The 14,072-nt window shown below is 42.2% G+C and overlaps 1 protein-coding gene across 5 annotated transcripts in view; it reads right to left on the reverse strand.

Moving 5' to 3' along the window:
• The window catches only part of LOC136302432 (transportin-1-like), a 140,851-nt gene extending 127,103 nt beyond the window's left edge, over nucleotides 1-13,748 (reverse strand). For 4 of the 5 annotated variants that reach the window (XM_066205933.1, XM_066205932.1, XM_066205931.1 and 1 more), the window contains exons 1-2: nucleotides 13,651-13,748; nucleotides 13,204-13,229 (exon numbers count right to left, since the gene is read on the reverse strand). The gene's annotated coding sequence lies outside the window, so the exon portion shown is untranslated. Of the gene's footprint in view, nucleotides 1-13,203; nucleotides 13,249-13,650 lie in introns of those variants that run through there. The other variant, XM_066205930.1, reaches the window with a different exon arrangement.
• Nucleotides 13,749-14,072: the final 324 nt, after the last annotated feature.

Genomic DNA, 14,072 nt, shown 5'->3' on the forward strand with positions numbered 1-14,072 from the left:
TGCTTGCTTTGCTTGTGAAACATGACAAATCCTTGCTGAAGTTGGACTTGAAACTTATCCTTAAGTGTGTAGCTGTTAAGCATCCTGACGTAACTGTCTCCTCTATTTTCACAACTGCTGTTTGGGATGATGTGGGGATTAAGCTCTATGATTTAGCCACTACAGGACACGAGCCAGCAATGCATATGCTCCCATCTTGGAGGGTGATCTTTGAGACATTGAAAAAGCAAGAACAGTCTCAGGTTGTATCTTCTGTGGATACCGCCGGCCCCCTACCCCACTCTGACTCTCCCTGCCCACTTGAAACTGGCGCCCCTGATACTGAAAAGCAGCCGCAGCCATCAACCCTCCCTCTGCCCAGTCAAGGGAGGAGAAAGCATCCTGTCTTGTGCTCATTAGCAGCCTATATTGCCGACTTTGGCTCTAGCAGTGAGGAGGACGGGGGGCCCCTTTGATCTGGGGCCAATAGATCCTGATGCTGAGCCTGACTTATTCCCTCCTAACCCTCATGATAACTGGATGCGATTAAAGAAAAATGCTCTTAAGGAAGGGGATTTTGATATCACAGCGAAAATAGTCACGCCAGTCAGGCTTCACAGCGCCAGGGGAAACAACCTGCAGTGGGAACCCCTCGCTTATTAAGAAATTAAGGAACTACACCACATGGCTACAGAACACGGGCTGGGGTCTCCCTATTTTGCCAATCTTTTACCGTCTACGTTGTAATCTCATGACCCATCATGATTTAAAGGGACTGGTGAACTTATTATTAACCCCAACTCAGTATGCCATTTTTGATACTCAGTGGAAAAGGAGGTTAGAAGCTTTGCTTGTAAAATTTGTAGGGCATGCAAACCAGAATATCACAGCCCTCACGACTGACCACCTAGCCGGAGGAGCCCACTCACATCCTGCTGGGCAAGCGGACATTCCTAGAGAAGCCCTTGAGGGTATTACTGAAGCTGCACGAATCATATTTGTAAAGGTTCCCAATGCTGCAACTCCCCAAAAAGTATTTAGTAATGTAAAGCAAGGACCGGCTGAGTCTTATATGCAATTTATTGACTACAAGCTCTTAAAAGACAAATTGAGAATGACATTGCCAGAGAGGTGTTGCTTTTTAAATTAGCTGTTGAAAATGCTAGTGAGAACTGTAAAAAACTGCTTAAGTCCTTACCTGATGAGGAACACACCTTGCTGAAAATGATAGAGGCATGTAATTGCCTCGGCACGCTTCAGCATACAGCAGCAGTTACTTATGAAGCTGTGGGGGCTGGTATAGCTAATGCTTTTGCAGCTTTGAAGATTGCGCCAGGGGACCCCCGAACGTGCTTCAGGTGTGGGAAATCTGGGCATTTGAAAAATTACTTTTTCAAAAAGGGAGGGGGCCAGATCCAAAGCTCCTGGTATTTGCTCTCGGTGCCGTAAAGGGAGGCATTACACTAACTGATGTCGTTCCAAGTATGATTTTGAAGGGCGTCCAATATTGGGGAACCAGAACCGGAGCACAGGGCGGCATCACACACAGACAGAAATGCCCCAGCCGATGCCTAAGAGCAGACCACACCAAGCCTCTGCCCAGCTGCCAAAAGCAGTCTTTCCTGCACCATCGGCAATTTACAATCTGCCACACCAGGGAGTGCCAGACTGGACCTGGCAACCACCATCACGGTACCGTTACTTGATTCATCTGTTCATTTGCTTCCCACAGGAGTTTTTGGACCACCAGGGTAGCGTATGTATGCATTGCTTTTAGGTCAGTCATCCACCTCTTTGATGGGGCTGTTTGTTCTCCCTGGGATTATTGACTCTGACTCTAACGAGATTATGATCATGGCCTGGAGACCTCGACCACCTTGCACCGTGCCCCAAGGAACTCGAATAACTCAATTGATTTTACTCCCCCAAACCATGAGTGTACCTTTCAAAGATGTAACATGAAAAGGGGGATTTGGGTCTACTGGAACACCCCAAGTATGCTGGGTACAACCAATATTAGAACAATGCCCCACATGCCGATGTACCCTGACATTAAAAGGACAAATAATAACACCTGTCAGTCTCATAGACACAGGGGCTAACATTACAGTTATCTCTCAAGCCAAATGGCCCTCACAATGGCCCCTTGCTGAAGTGCCCCAGACACTTTCAGGCATTGGAGGAAGCAGACGTAGCTATCAAGCTGCCACTTGATACAGATCAAAGACCCTGAGGGACACCTCACCTCAATCAAACCATTTGTATTACCAGTGCTGATGGTACTATGGGGGAGGGATGTTCTCTCTCAATGGGGCTTTAGAATTCAATCAGATTTTTAGTGGGGGTCATTGAAGAGCTCGATGCTTTAAAAGTAACCTGGAAAGCAGAAAATCCAGTTTGGGTGGATCAATGGCCCCTACCACTGCAAAAACTGCCTGCATTAACGGAGTTGGTTCAACAACAACAACTCCAAAAAGGGCATATTGTCCCTTCTACCAGTCCTTGGAATTCTCCTGTGTTTGTTATCAAAAAGCAAGCTGGAAAGTGGCATTTACTCCATGATCTCCGGAAAATTAATGCAGCTATGGAGGACATGGGGACTTTACAAACTGGTCTCCCATCTTCTACCATGATCCCCAAAATTGGCACTTGACTGTTATTGATTCAAAAGACTGTTTTTTTTTATATTCCTTTACATCCTGATGATGCTCCTAAATTTGCCTTTTCAGTTCCAAGCACAAACATTCAGGAGCCCTTACAGCAATATCACTGGATTGTTTGACCTCAAGGCATAAAAACAGCCCTACTATTTGCCAGTGGTATATTGCTAAGGTCCTCAATCCTGTTTGTCAACAAATGCCCAATGTTCTTTTGTATCATTATATGGATAATATTCTTGTAGCAGCTGAAGAACAGGAAGTCATGGAGAAAGCCTTAGCCCTTGTCACCAAAGCTGTAAATCAGGCAGGGCTTTGCATAGCTCCTGAAAAGGTACAAAAACACCCTCCGTGGAGGTATTTGGGGTGGCGAATTGGAATCTATTTAATTTCCCCCCCCCCCCCAGCTCTGCAAATTCAGACAAATATTTGCACCTTACATGATGCGCAAAAACTTCTGGGAACAATCAACTGGGTGCGCTCCTTGCTAGGGATTTTAAATGTAGAGCTAAGTCCTTTGTTTGAATTGCTAAAAGGAGACTCAGACCTTTTACCACCTAGACAGCCTACTTTACAAACTCAGCAGGCACTGCAATGCGTAACTGATGTCTTAGTAAACAGACAAGCTGCATGCTGAACACCTGAGCTGCCTTTCTTTTTAATAGTTTTCTGTCCAACAAAACAGCCCCACACTTTGATTTATCAATAGGACTCCAAGGCACCAGACCCTTTGCTTATCACTGAATGGATTTTTTTACCACACCAAATGACCAAAACCATCAGTACCCAACATGAAATGATGGCCCAACTAGTTGTTAAGGCCTGACAGAGACTCACTTCTCTAGTGGGAGTGGAATTTTCCACTATTTTCCTGCCTCTTACCACCTTTTATTTGAATTGGATATTTCAGGAATCAGGCTGTTCAGATGGCCTTTGCTGAATTCAGTGGACAAATCTCAATACATCCTCCAAAACATAGGCTTTTAACACCTTTATTTCAATTGATAGAACCAAAGAGAAGTGAGGTTCCACTTCAAGCCTTAACAGTATTCACAGGTGGTTCTGGTTGCTCTCATAAATCAGTGGTAGTATGGAGAGACCCCTCTTTAGTGCCTGGAGAGCAGATGTATCCACAGTTGAGGGGTCCCCCCAAATTGTTGAACTTGCTGCTGTTGTCAGAGCTTTTCAAAAATTTTCTGTTCTTTTTAATCTGATTACAGATTCATCTTATGTTGCAGGAATCGTAATGAGGTTGAAAATTCACAACTTTTTTATTGGTTTCAGCTCCTTGTTTTTTCCTTAGAAAATAGAACATCTCCTTATTTTGTTACGCATATTCAATCGCATACAGACCTTCCCAGTTTTTTGGCGGAAGGGAACAGGCAAGCTGACTTTTTCACAATGCCAGCACAACAATCAGTTCTACCTAATAAGATAGAACAGGCTAAATTGAGCCATTCTTTTTTTCACCAAAATGCTGCCACTTTGATTTGACACTTTGGCATTACTAAAGTCCAAGCTTCACGAATTATTGCTGTTTGTCCTGATTGCCAAAGGTGTTCTTTTCCCTCTTTTGCAGCAGGTGTTAATCCCAGAGGGCTTCAGAGCCTTCAAGTCTGGCAGTCAGACATTACCCATTTCTCTGAGTTTGGCCGTATAAGATACATTCATTCATCTATTGATACCTTTTCTGGTGCTCTTTTTGCATCAACCCGTTCAGGGGAAATGGCTAAAGATGTCTGTAGACACTTCACTGCTGCTTTTGCAACTCTTGGTATACCATCTGAAGTAAAGACAGACAATGGCCCAGCTTATACTTCCCGTTGAGTTGCTGCCTTTTTTGCCTTATGGGGAATTACACACAAAACAGGTATTCCTCATTCCCCAACAGGCCAATCTATCAGTGAACAGGCTCATGGCTCTCTTAAGCGTCTCTTAGTTCAATAGAAGGGGGGAGCCGGAGATGGCACCCCTGCTGAGAGACTGCAGAAAGCCCTTTATGTTTTCAGCTTTTTGAATTGTTCTTTGATGGACCCCAACCCAACCGATTGTTCAACATTTTAATTGTAATTCACAATTGCAACAAAGGAAAAAAATCTGTTTTAGTGAAGGATCCAGAATCTGGTAAGATACTTAGGCCTTATCCTTTCATCACCTGGGGTAGAGGTTTTGCTTGTGTCTCCACAGAGAATGGTCCCTAGTGGATTCCAGCAAAGAATGTGAAGCTGTTTCGAGAACCTTTGACTGCATCACCTGAAGATTCACCTTTAACACCAACATCAGAGAAGAACCCTTGTGAACAGGACCTTGACACCACATCAGCACCTGTTTGACCTCTGAGAGACTTATGCCCTTGGGAAAATGGTTTGGATTACCCAGAGGTATCAAGGTTTACAGGGTTAGGTTGTCCTGTCTAGGAGAACCAGAACTCCATACATTGCAAAGAGATTCATAGAGTGCACAATTCCAATTTTACGAGTCTATTCTTGCTTTGGACTGGGAACACCGAGACCCTAGCCAAATAGTTACTGCCTTTGAGCGAGAACTTAGTGCAGGACTGCTCCTCTCCTTCCCTTGTTTAGTTTGTCATACTGGGCATCATCAAGCCTGGGTTGAATGCAAATGTGTTGAATGTGGGATACTGTGGTACTGTACATCTCATAAAAGGAGAGGCACTTGCTGTCAACATGACCCAATGAGATGCAGCACAAATAACACACAAATTCAACAATTAGTGTGTGGGTATAAGTTTGGTCTACCTGAACAATTAGAAATTACTCTGGAGCAGTGGCTTACTGCTGTTGAGAATAAGGATAAATGATGATTTCCTGAATATCATGGTATTTACTGAGAATTGTTTCTAGTGCTTAGACATAGCCTGTTAACCAACCAAAAACAAATGTTTAGGTAACCTTAGCAAATGTTACAGGACAAGAAACGTTGTGTTTGGCCACTGCATCCCCTGATAATTCTTTTTCAACATGCCCTCTGCCCTTAGACAATTGGCCTTGCCTGAGTCAGGTGAATACAATATTGCAAAACAGCAATCATGCTGACACCTGGGATCAATGGACCCCTTATCTTTCCCTGGCATCCCTTGAGCCTCAAGAGTTAGAACTCCTGGGCTCAGTGAAAATGGATCTTTGTATAAGGTTTAATTATTCTGGGAAAATTCAGTCTAAGGCTTGGGATGTTTCTCCTCATCACCCTGTGCATAAAAATGCAAGTGCTTGGTGTAATTATACATCCGGGAATATTTCTCGTTCAACCAATGCTCCATTACTTTTACCTCCTGGGGTATTTTTAATTTGTGGAGATAGGGCTTGGCTTGCCATCCCATTGCATATTAAAGGAGAACCATGTAGCCTTGGGCGATTCTCTTTTAACCCCAAACACATCCATGATTTCTCAACATAAATGTCCTTCTAGAATTAAGCAAACCTTGCATGCTTCTGACAAAGATTGTGATGACCGGCTTGATTTTTGGTCTTAAGGACAGCGATGGGCAGCATTGATTTTTGCCCCTGATGTAGCAGCAGGAAAAGCTTTAGGATTACTTAACAAATTAGGTTGTTGGCTAGCTAAACAAACTAATGCTACATCCTCAGCATTAACAGGACTTTTAACTGATGTTGATTCTATTAGACACTCTACTTTGCAAAATAGGGCAGTAATAGATTTTGCTTTTAGCACAAGGACATAGATGTGAAGAATTCAGTGGAATGTGTTGCATGAACCTGTCCGACCACTCCCTGTCGATACATGCAAGCATTCAAGCCCCGAAAGAGGGTGTAAACAAAGTGCAAGAAGATGACGGACTTGATTGGCTAGTTCAGCTTCTGGGAAATTGGGGACATAGTGGATGGATAAGAAGTTTAGTTAAAATAGGCTTATATCTATTAGGCGTTATATTATGTATTGTTATGGTTATTCCTTGTATTTTACAATGTGTGAAAAAATTAATAGACAAGTCACTCTAAGCATGTATTCTTGGTTGAAAAGGTAGGGGGAAGTATGGGGATTGAAACAGAGACAATAATGGAACTGATAAAGGAGCCTGATATCTTAGGCCTGATTGAGCAGAAACCATGGGACAGACAGACACAGATAAAGGCTCCCTGGGGAATAAGTGACCAAGAAACATGTTGTGAAACCTTGTGATAAGATAATGATACTGGGTGACATGATGTCATAAAGAATGTGTAACCAATGAGAAATTGTTACCAAAAATAGAACCCTATATAAGTGCCATACAAGAAAAACTCTATATAAATGCCTTGTATGCTCAATAAATTGGGCTTCTGATCTGAACTCGGATGACTGTGTCTCTCAATTGCTAATAAATTTCTTCTAATAGATGTCATGTTTTATCAAAGATATCAAATTCTTCTATACTAGGCAACTTCTGAAATGAACATCTCACTTCCTTATTTATCACTTTATCACCAAATCTCTCAATTCTAACACTTCAGTATTTCTGCTATAAACCTTAGATAAAATAAGAGCATCAAGAAAACTGGATGAAAAATATAAATTAATTCTCACTGCTGCCATATTGATAAATCTTATTTTCTATTATTGTTTTCCCTACATGTAAAAATCTAAGTGTCATCTGTTTTTTGTGAAAATACTAACTCAGACAACGAATAACAGGCCAGCTTTTAAAATTTCTATCATAGTATAAACTCAACTTGTATTACCTTGGATAATTTAGGATATAGTTATTTGTTTGCAAGGGTATTCTCTTTCTCTAAAACTTCAAGAAATAAGTGTGGCAAAGAAAGTTTTAAAGAACCCTTATTTCCAGTTAAATCTGCATTACTGCTGAACGTGGAAACATCCTGAAATATTGTTGGAGGTTAGGATTTTTCCCTTTTTTTTTTTCTCTCGGGGATTTTTCTCCCATTTGTTGCCTAGGAGATGGTGGCAATGGGTGCTTAAGAGGGACAGGAGATGTTATGGGGAGAGGGGGGGCAGGGGTGAGGTTGGCTTCCCTCTTGGATGGGGAATTTTCTCTTGGGAGGGGCAGGGATGCCACAAGATTTTGGCTGGGAGTGAGGGACTGGGCTTGGCTCCTCACTCTCTCTCAGATCAGAGGGGAGACGGCCAGGCTGCAGTTGCTGTGGGAAGAATTTGCCACCACCACGGAGTTCTGTCTTTAACTGCTTCTCCTACCGTAAGTGAAGCTTTGCTCATAAGAGTGGCCATTGAACTGGGACCTTATCAACACCCGATCTTACTGGAAATGACCCTCACCATCTACTTGGATGTCTCAGGGGAAAACCTGGGACTCCTCTCCTGTCCACAGGACTGTCTCAGTGCCTCCCGGCTGTTTGAGGGAGCCCGGCTGCTGCTGCCCAGCCCCACTGATTTTCTGCCACTGCTTTGGGTTTCTTACTACATTTTAACCCAACACCCTGTGTCCACTCAACCCCCATGGCCCTTGCTGCAGCTGCGGAGTTTCTGCTACATTTTGTTTGCCACCTCATGTGTGCCCGCATCTGCTGTTCCAGCCTGCTGCTCCGAAGTTCCTGCTACAGTCCATTTCATGACCTGGAGGGGCACTGAGACCAGCTCTCCCCCCACCCCCTGAATTTGCAAAGGAAGCCCCTTTGCTCTCTCTCTCCCACTGACTGAGTCACCATTACTCATGTGGAGAGGAGGCTGAACTCATGCCACAACATCCCATGCAGCCGCGGGGGAATCATCACACCTGCCCTGCCCAGATGGGAGCCAACAGCACCCCTGTCAGCTGTGACCATAACTACATCAAAGGGAAAAGTCCTTGACAGCCAAGAGAAGGCTGTTCTGGGTCTGTCTGTTTTTTTCTGTCTGTTGTTGCTGCTATTGTTGTTTGTTTGCCTTGTTATACATATATATATATAGATATAGATATACACACTAGTAAAGAATGGTTATTTGTTTTCCCATATCTTTGCCTGAAAGCCCTGCAATTTCAAAATTATAATAGTTTGGAGGGAAGGGGGTCACATTTTCCATTCCAAGGGAAAGACCCGCAAAAGGTAGCCTCTGCTATTATATTTGTTTATTTTTTAAAAACAGTGAGAGTTTCACCCCAGTGGAGCTAAGGTTATCAAAGCCTCACTATGCTCCATTTGCCCTCTTACATAGCATAAAAGAAACAAAGCAACAGCAATAATCTTAATGCTGCCAATTTTTAATCTCATATCCAGATATAAAAGTCCATAATTTAAAATGGAAAACTATTAAAGCATGCAACTTCATATATTATATTCATTTTTTCTTATCTAAAAGAAACCTGTCTCATTTTTGAAACACATTCTACAATTATTAATGACTGAACTCAGTAGTGGTTACATGAAAGATTCTCCTCTGTCTCAAAATTCCTTTCTCAGTATCATCTTTTCCAATCCACGTTTTAAAGGATTGCAAACATAAGCAGCAAACAAAACAAAGCACGCCTTGAAATGTACACTGCAAATGAAGGAAGCTGTGAAAATACTGCCAATTGTGCTTTATTTAATTTTTGTTTGCTATTTTGATTCTGTGCAATCACCAAGAAATTAAGATAATCACTAGAATGGACAGTGTTAACCTAAAATATGCTTCCTTGCTAAACTGAAAGATATATTATAAATTGTAAAATATATTACAAGTACTCATTGGCTCAGAGAACAACTCTAATAGGGTATTATCCAGAAGCAAAACATTGTGAGAAATTACAGTGCATTACTCAGTTTTTAGTCAAGAAATACAAGACTTTTTATAGTATTTTCCACAGATAGGAGGACTTTGGAAGGGACGATGTCTGAAGATGTTTGGTAACATGACCAAATGACCAACTGGCTTTTTACATATCAAAAGTTAAAGGATTTTTAAATAAACAGATATTTGAAGATGTGACACCCAAACACACATATTTGCACTGTACAAGACAGAAACACAAAACCATAATTTTTTTAACCAACCATTTCCTCTCATCACTTTGTCTACCTTAATTCCTTTTCCATGGAGCTCCAATAGCATGTCTCTTCAGACTCCAGTGTTTTCAACCTAGTGCTGACTAGTCTCTCACAAGAGTAAAGTATGTAATTACATGATTAGAGTGTTCTTGTTAATGCAATTGGTTCCCATGTGCTCAAAAGGTTCATTCAAACCTGATCTTCTTTGTTTTTAACTACTTATGGACCTAATTTAACAACTGAAACTTTCACCTCTTATGTCAACTCCACTTACCTACATTACACCTAACAGAATGCAGTAAAATCCCTCCTGATTTCCAGGCAGACAGCTCAGGGCTTGACTGCACAAGAAAGTTATATCAGTTTAGCTTAAACTTGCCTATATGTCAATTTTCAAAATCCTGTGTGGAACAATTTCTTTAAATTTAAGTCTGGCTTATGCTTTTCTTTTTTTTTTTTTTAAGGAATGGACTCAAGATCAGCTGATGTGAAGCAGACTGAAATAAAGGCATCTATTTGGATTTTTGCATTGATTTAGCTTATTTCGTTTAAAAATCAGACCTGTGCTTTTTATTCTCCAATGAGAATTACTCTTGTCTTTCCACAGTTGTCTGCTACTGACTTTCCTTGTTTCTCTGTAAGAAAGGTGGCCAAACTATAGTGCACATACCACTCATATCTGCTTTGTGATATGCTCAATGCTGAACTGAGCCACAGCTCCTGGCTCTCATTGCTTTTACACAGGCAGCAGAGTAACTGCCTACTAAGTCCTATAAAGGCTCTGTCAACAGAGGTAGGAAGTACTGCAGCCACCATCTGCATTCAACAACAATGAACAGCTCTGCTGCCCCCAGGAAGACCTGCACTTCTAGTTCAGGATATAGAAAGAGGGCTGAAACATGGTGAAGTAGGAAGACCAGGATTAGGGTGATGACATACACACGGGGTAACTGAGGTTTCGCTTTGTACTTGCTGGGAGTGAAGATTCAGGATTTGGACATGTGCAAGGGGAAAGGATGTGGCTGAAGTGAAAAATTAAACTTCTGCAGGTGCGTGAATGGATAGGGAAGGTGAGTATGAGCATCGGACTGCAATCCTAGCTTACAAGACAAGAACATCCAGTAGGAAAGCTGGGAGCAGAAAAGCCACAGATGAGATTCAATTATTTAACAGAGGAATAATTTAACAGTAACTTTATACTCAAGGTTCAAAACCCCCAAGTTTTCTTAACACGTTAATTTTGTTTGACTAAAAAAAATACATATACATGAACAAAATTTCAAAGCATTCAGTACACTGAAAATTAACAGTGACCTTTAAAATTGATAAAGTTACACTGGAATCTGGTCTGGAAAGGGAAAACTGAAGGCTAAAAGTGATGTTTGGAAATTCATTTCTATATCATTAAAAGATGCCACATTCCATGGCCTCCATGCATACATTCATAAACAGGTTATTATGTACACTGATTTATCTTGTATATGATAGATCACATACATAAACCAAACACTGGCTCTACACAAATATATATCTACCAATGAAATATTTTTAAAATACAATTTCAATATGAATTACAGCCCTGATCCTGAGCCCCTATAGCTTCTGTATATTATACACATAAATATATATTATTTTTTTCAACCATCATATAGATATGAAATCTGTCAAAATATATAGAAAACCTACCCAAGCTATCGAAATCAATACTATTAAAAAATTAAACAAGTGGAATAGGTGACGAAAATATTCTACTGTTACATGTATTTGAATGTTCAAAGAATCTGGAACTGAATTAACTAGTAAAATTCATTTCTGTGGTCAAATCTACTCAAAGTTGCAATATAACTAACACATGAAAATAATGGTAAAAACAGTCCTAGCCCTTTCAAAAAAAAAAAGAAAAATCCTCCCCCTGTTGCATATCACTGACAATTCTACTGACAATAATGCATTGATCGGTGCAAAGCTTCACAAACCTGTGGTCCAAACTTTTATGACAGTGACAACACTGAGTCTACAAAAGGAAATCTTTATCAATGAAACATTTCAAAAAGAAAATCTCAGTACTGATTTTAGCCCTGATCTTTAGATCATATAAATTCTGAATATCAACTTTTATGAAGGAGGATTATACTTGGCCTTCTGCCACTCTCCTTTGTAGCTATAGCATCTTGGTGTGCCCAAAGTAGGAATAGAAATTAAATTTGATTGAATTAAACTGTATTCCAGTTCTGCCAGTATGCTGGACAGCTCTGTGTGTACCTATCACCTGATTATAAGATAACTCAGTCCCTGGTGTTGCTCCAATTTACAACATGAACCTAAAATTAAGCACATATATTGGTTCTCTTGAGTATCTGCATACAAGCACTCCTAAACTGCAATCTAAATAAATATACTAGAAAAACATATGTCAGATAATCCAATAAATCTACATTCATAAACCCACCATTAATGTTATTTTTACCTTCCTGCCACAAGGCATGCTTAGCTCAGTTTAGCAGTTGTGCTTACATTTATATCAATTTCAGAAGTCTCTGAAGTCTGTGTCACTGCCTACATCCAATGGTAAAAAATGGTCCTTAGTCAATGCTAACCAGAGCCTTCCACCTTTAAGACAGCGTAAGCTGCTTTTTAACCCTGTTTTTGCAGGATCATAATTATCTATTTGCATTATAGTGCTTTAAGTTAACTAGATATTTTCACAGAATGGGTCAGGTTGGAAGGGACCACAGTGGGTTATCTAGTCCCACCCCCCTGCTCAAGCAGAGTCACCCTAGAGCACATGGCACAGGATTGCATCCAGACAGTTCTTGAATATCTCCAGTGAGGGAGACTCCACAACCTCTCTGGGCAATCTGTTCCAGTACGCGGTCACCCACACAGTAAAGAAGTTCTTCCTCAAGAAAAATTTTGAACCAATACATTCTAAAGTAGTAACGAACATATAAAAACTATTCTTCCCAACTGTGATCAGCTTTCCTCCATCCTCCCACATATAACACCAAAATAACTACAGTTCACACAGCAGATGCAAAGTGGGGACTTTTAGAAACAGACCATAAACAGTTATTTTTACACACAGATGAGATTCTTAATTAGAAACATAGGCTCACTTTCCAATTCTAACAAGGGCTCCTTGTACAATCTTGGGCACGCAATTTTTTCCTGTTTAATTACTCACAAATTAACGTTTTGTTCAATGACTGTTGTAAGGATTTACTAATATCTGGGAAATATTCAAATACCACATTAAGGACTACTTAAACAGCCAAGAAGGCAAGCAAACAAGTTATGAACCTGTGGAGGCCAGAGTGCATAACAGAACAAGCCTCACAGTAGGAGGATCTCTTGGGTCCTGAGCGCAAATTCAAGGGAGCGGAATTGTTACCTTCACAGCAAGGAAATAAAGAGCTTGAAGACTGAGCAAACCATTTATGCCAACCCCAAAAGGCATTTGTGCCTTTTGTACAGTCACTCCACAAAGGTTTTACGAGTCCCATCAGCTATTTCCATTAAGCACCTAAACTAACAAGCTCCCCAAGGAAGCAAACAAAAGTACAAAACAATCATGGAATTTCACTCCTTTCGAATATTTCTTAGGAAAAAAAATGAAAACTCACCTAGCCAGATCTGGTCAGCAGGAAGCCTATACACCGCAGGAAGAAGAAAAAAAAAAGAAAAAAAAAAAGAAGCAGGAAATATGGACACTTTCTTATATTCCCCAGGTGACTTTCACCGCAAGGCTGCGGGGACGACACCAGCTGTAGCACTGGGAGGAGCCGAGGGAGCTGGAGAGGTGGGTGGATGCCCGGTCCTCCCCCACCATCCATCCATCCATCCGGACGAGACGACACAGCCCGCCAACGACAGCGGGAAGAGAGGGAGCAGCCTAGGTCCGAGCCGGCATGGCTCCCCTCCCAGCGGCGGCGCGAAAACCCATAACGGCTGCCGGGCCCGCGGCTGGCTGCCCAGCTACCCAACCGGCCCGACTGCCGCCCGTAGGCATGCAGGCAGCGGCTGCCGGAGATGGGACGTCCCAGCCCGCCCCTCGTAGCCCTAACACCTACCCACACCATCCCAGACCCCGACGGCAGAGAATTGGCGAGGGAGCGAAGCAGCCAGTCCTCTGCCTCCGCAGATCAGTGCCGAAACCCACTAAGGCTTCTGAAATGGCTGAACAAAGAGAACCTCGCTCCGTTGCCACCACCCCTCTGATTGGCCGGGGCGGGGCTCGGCGCGCGGTGCGGGGCGGGGCGCCACTGGCCGGTCACCGTGGCAGCGGCGGCCCAGTCTGGGGTCCGTGGCCTCGGGTGTGATAGAGACGGCAGTGAAATGGCCGCCCGGCCCCACCCAGCCTTTCAGCCCCGGGCCCTACCCTCAGCTTCTCCCGGGCTCCCACTTGTGTAGAAAATCACGCTATGAAAAGCCAGTGTTCATAAAGGAGACAGAGGAGTCCTGCAACTTTATTCGAATAAAGGGAGAGAGGCCA

The sequence above is a fragment of the Chamaea fasciata genome, unplaced genomic scaffold (assembly GCF_029207755.1).
Source record: "Chamaea fasciata isolate MVZ Bird 193981 ecotype frontalis unplaced genomic scaffold, bChaFas1.0.hap1 SCAF_29, whole genome shotgun sequence".
In the NCBI taxonomy this organism is placed as follows: Eukaryota; Metazoa; Chordata; class Aves; order Passeriformes; family Sylviidae; genus Chamaea; species Chamaea fasciata.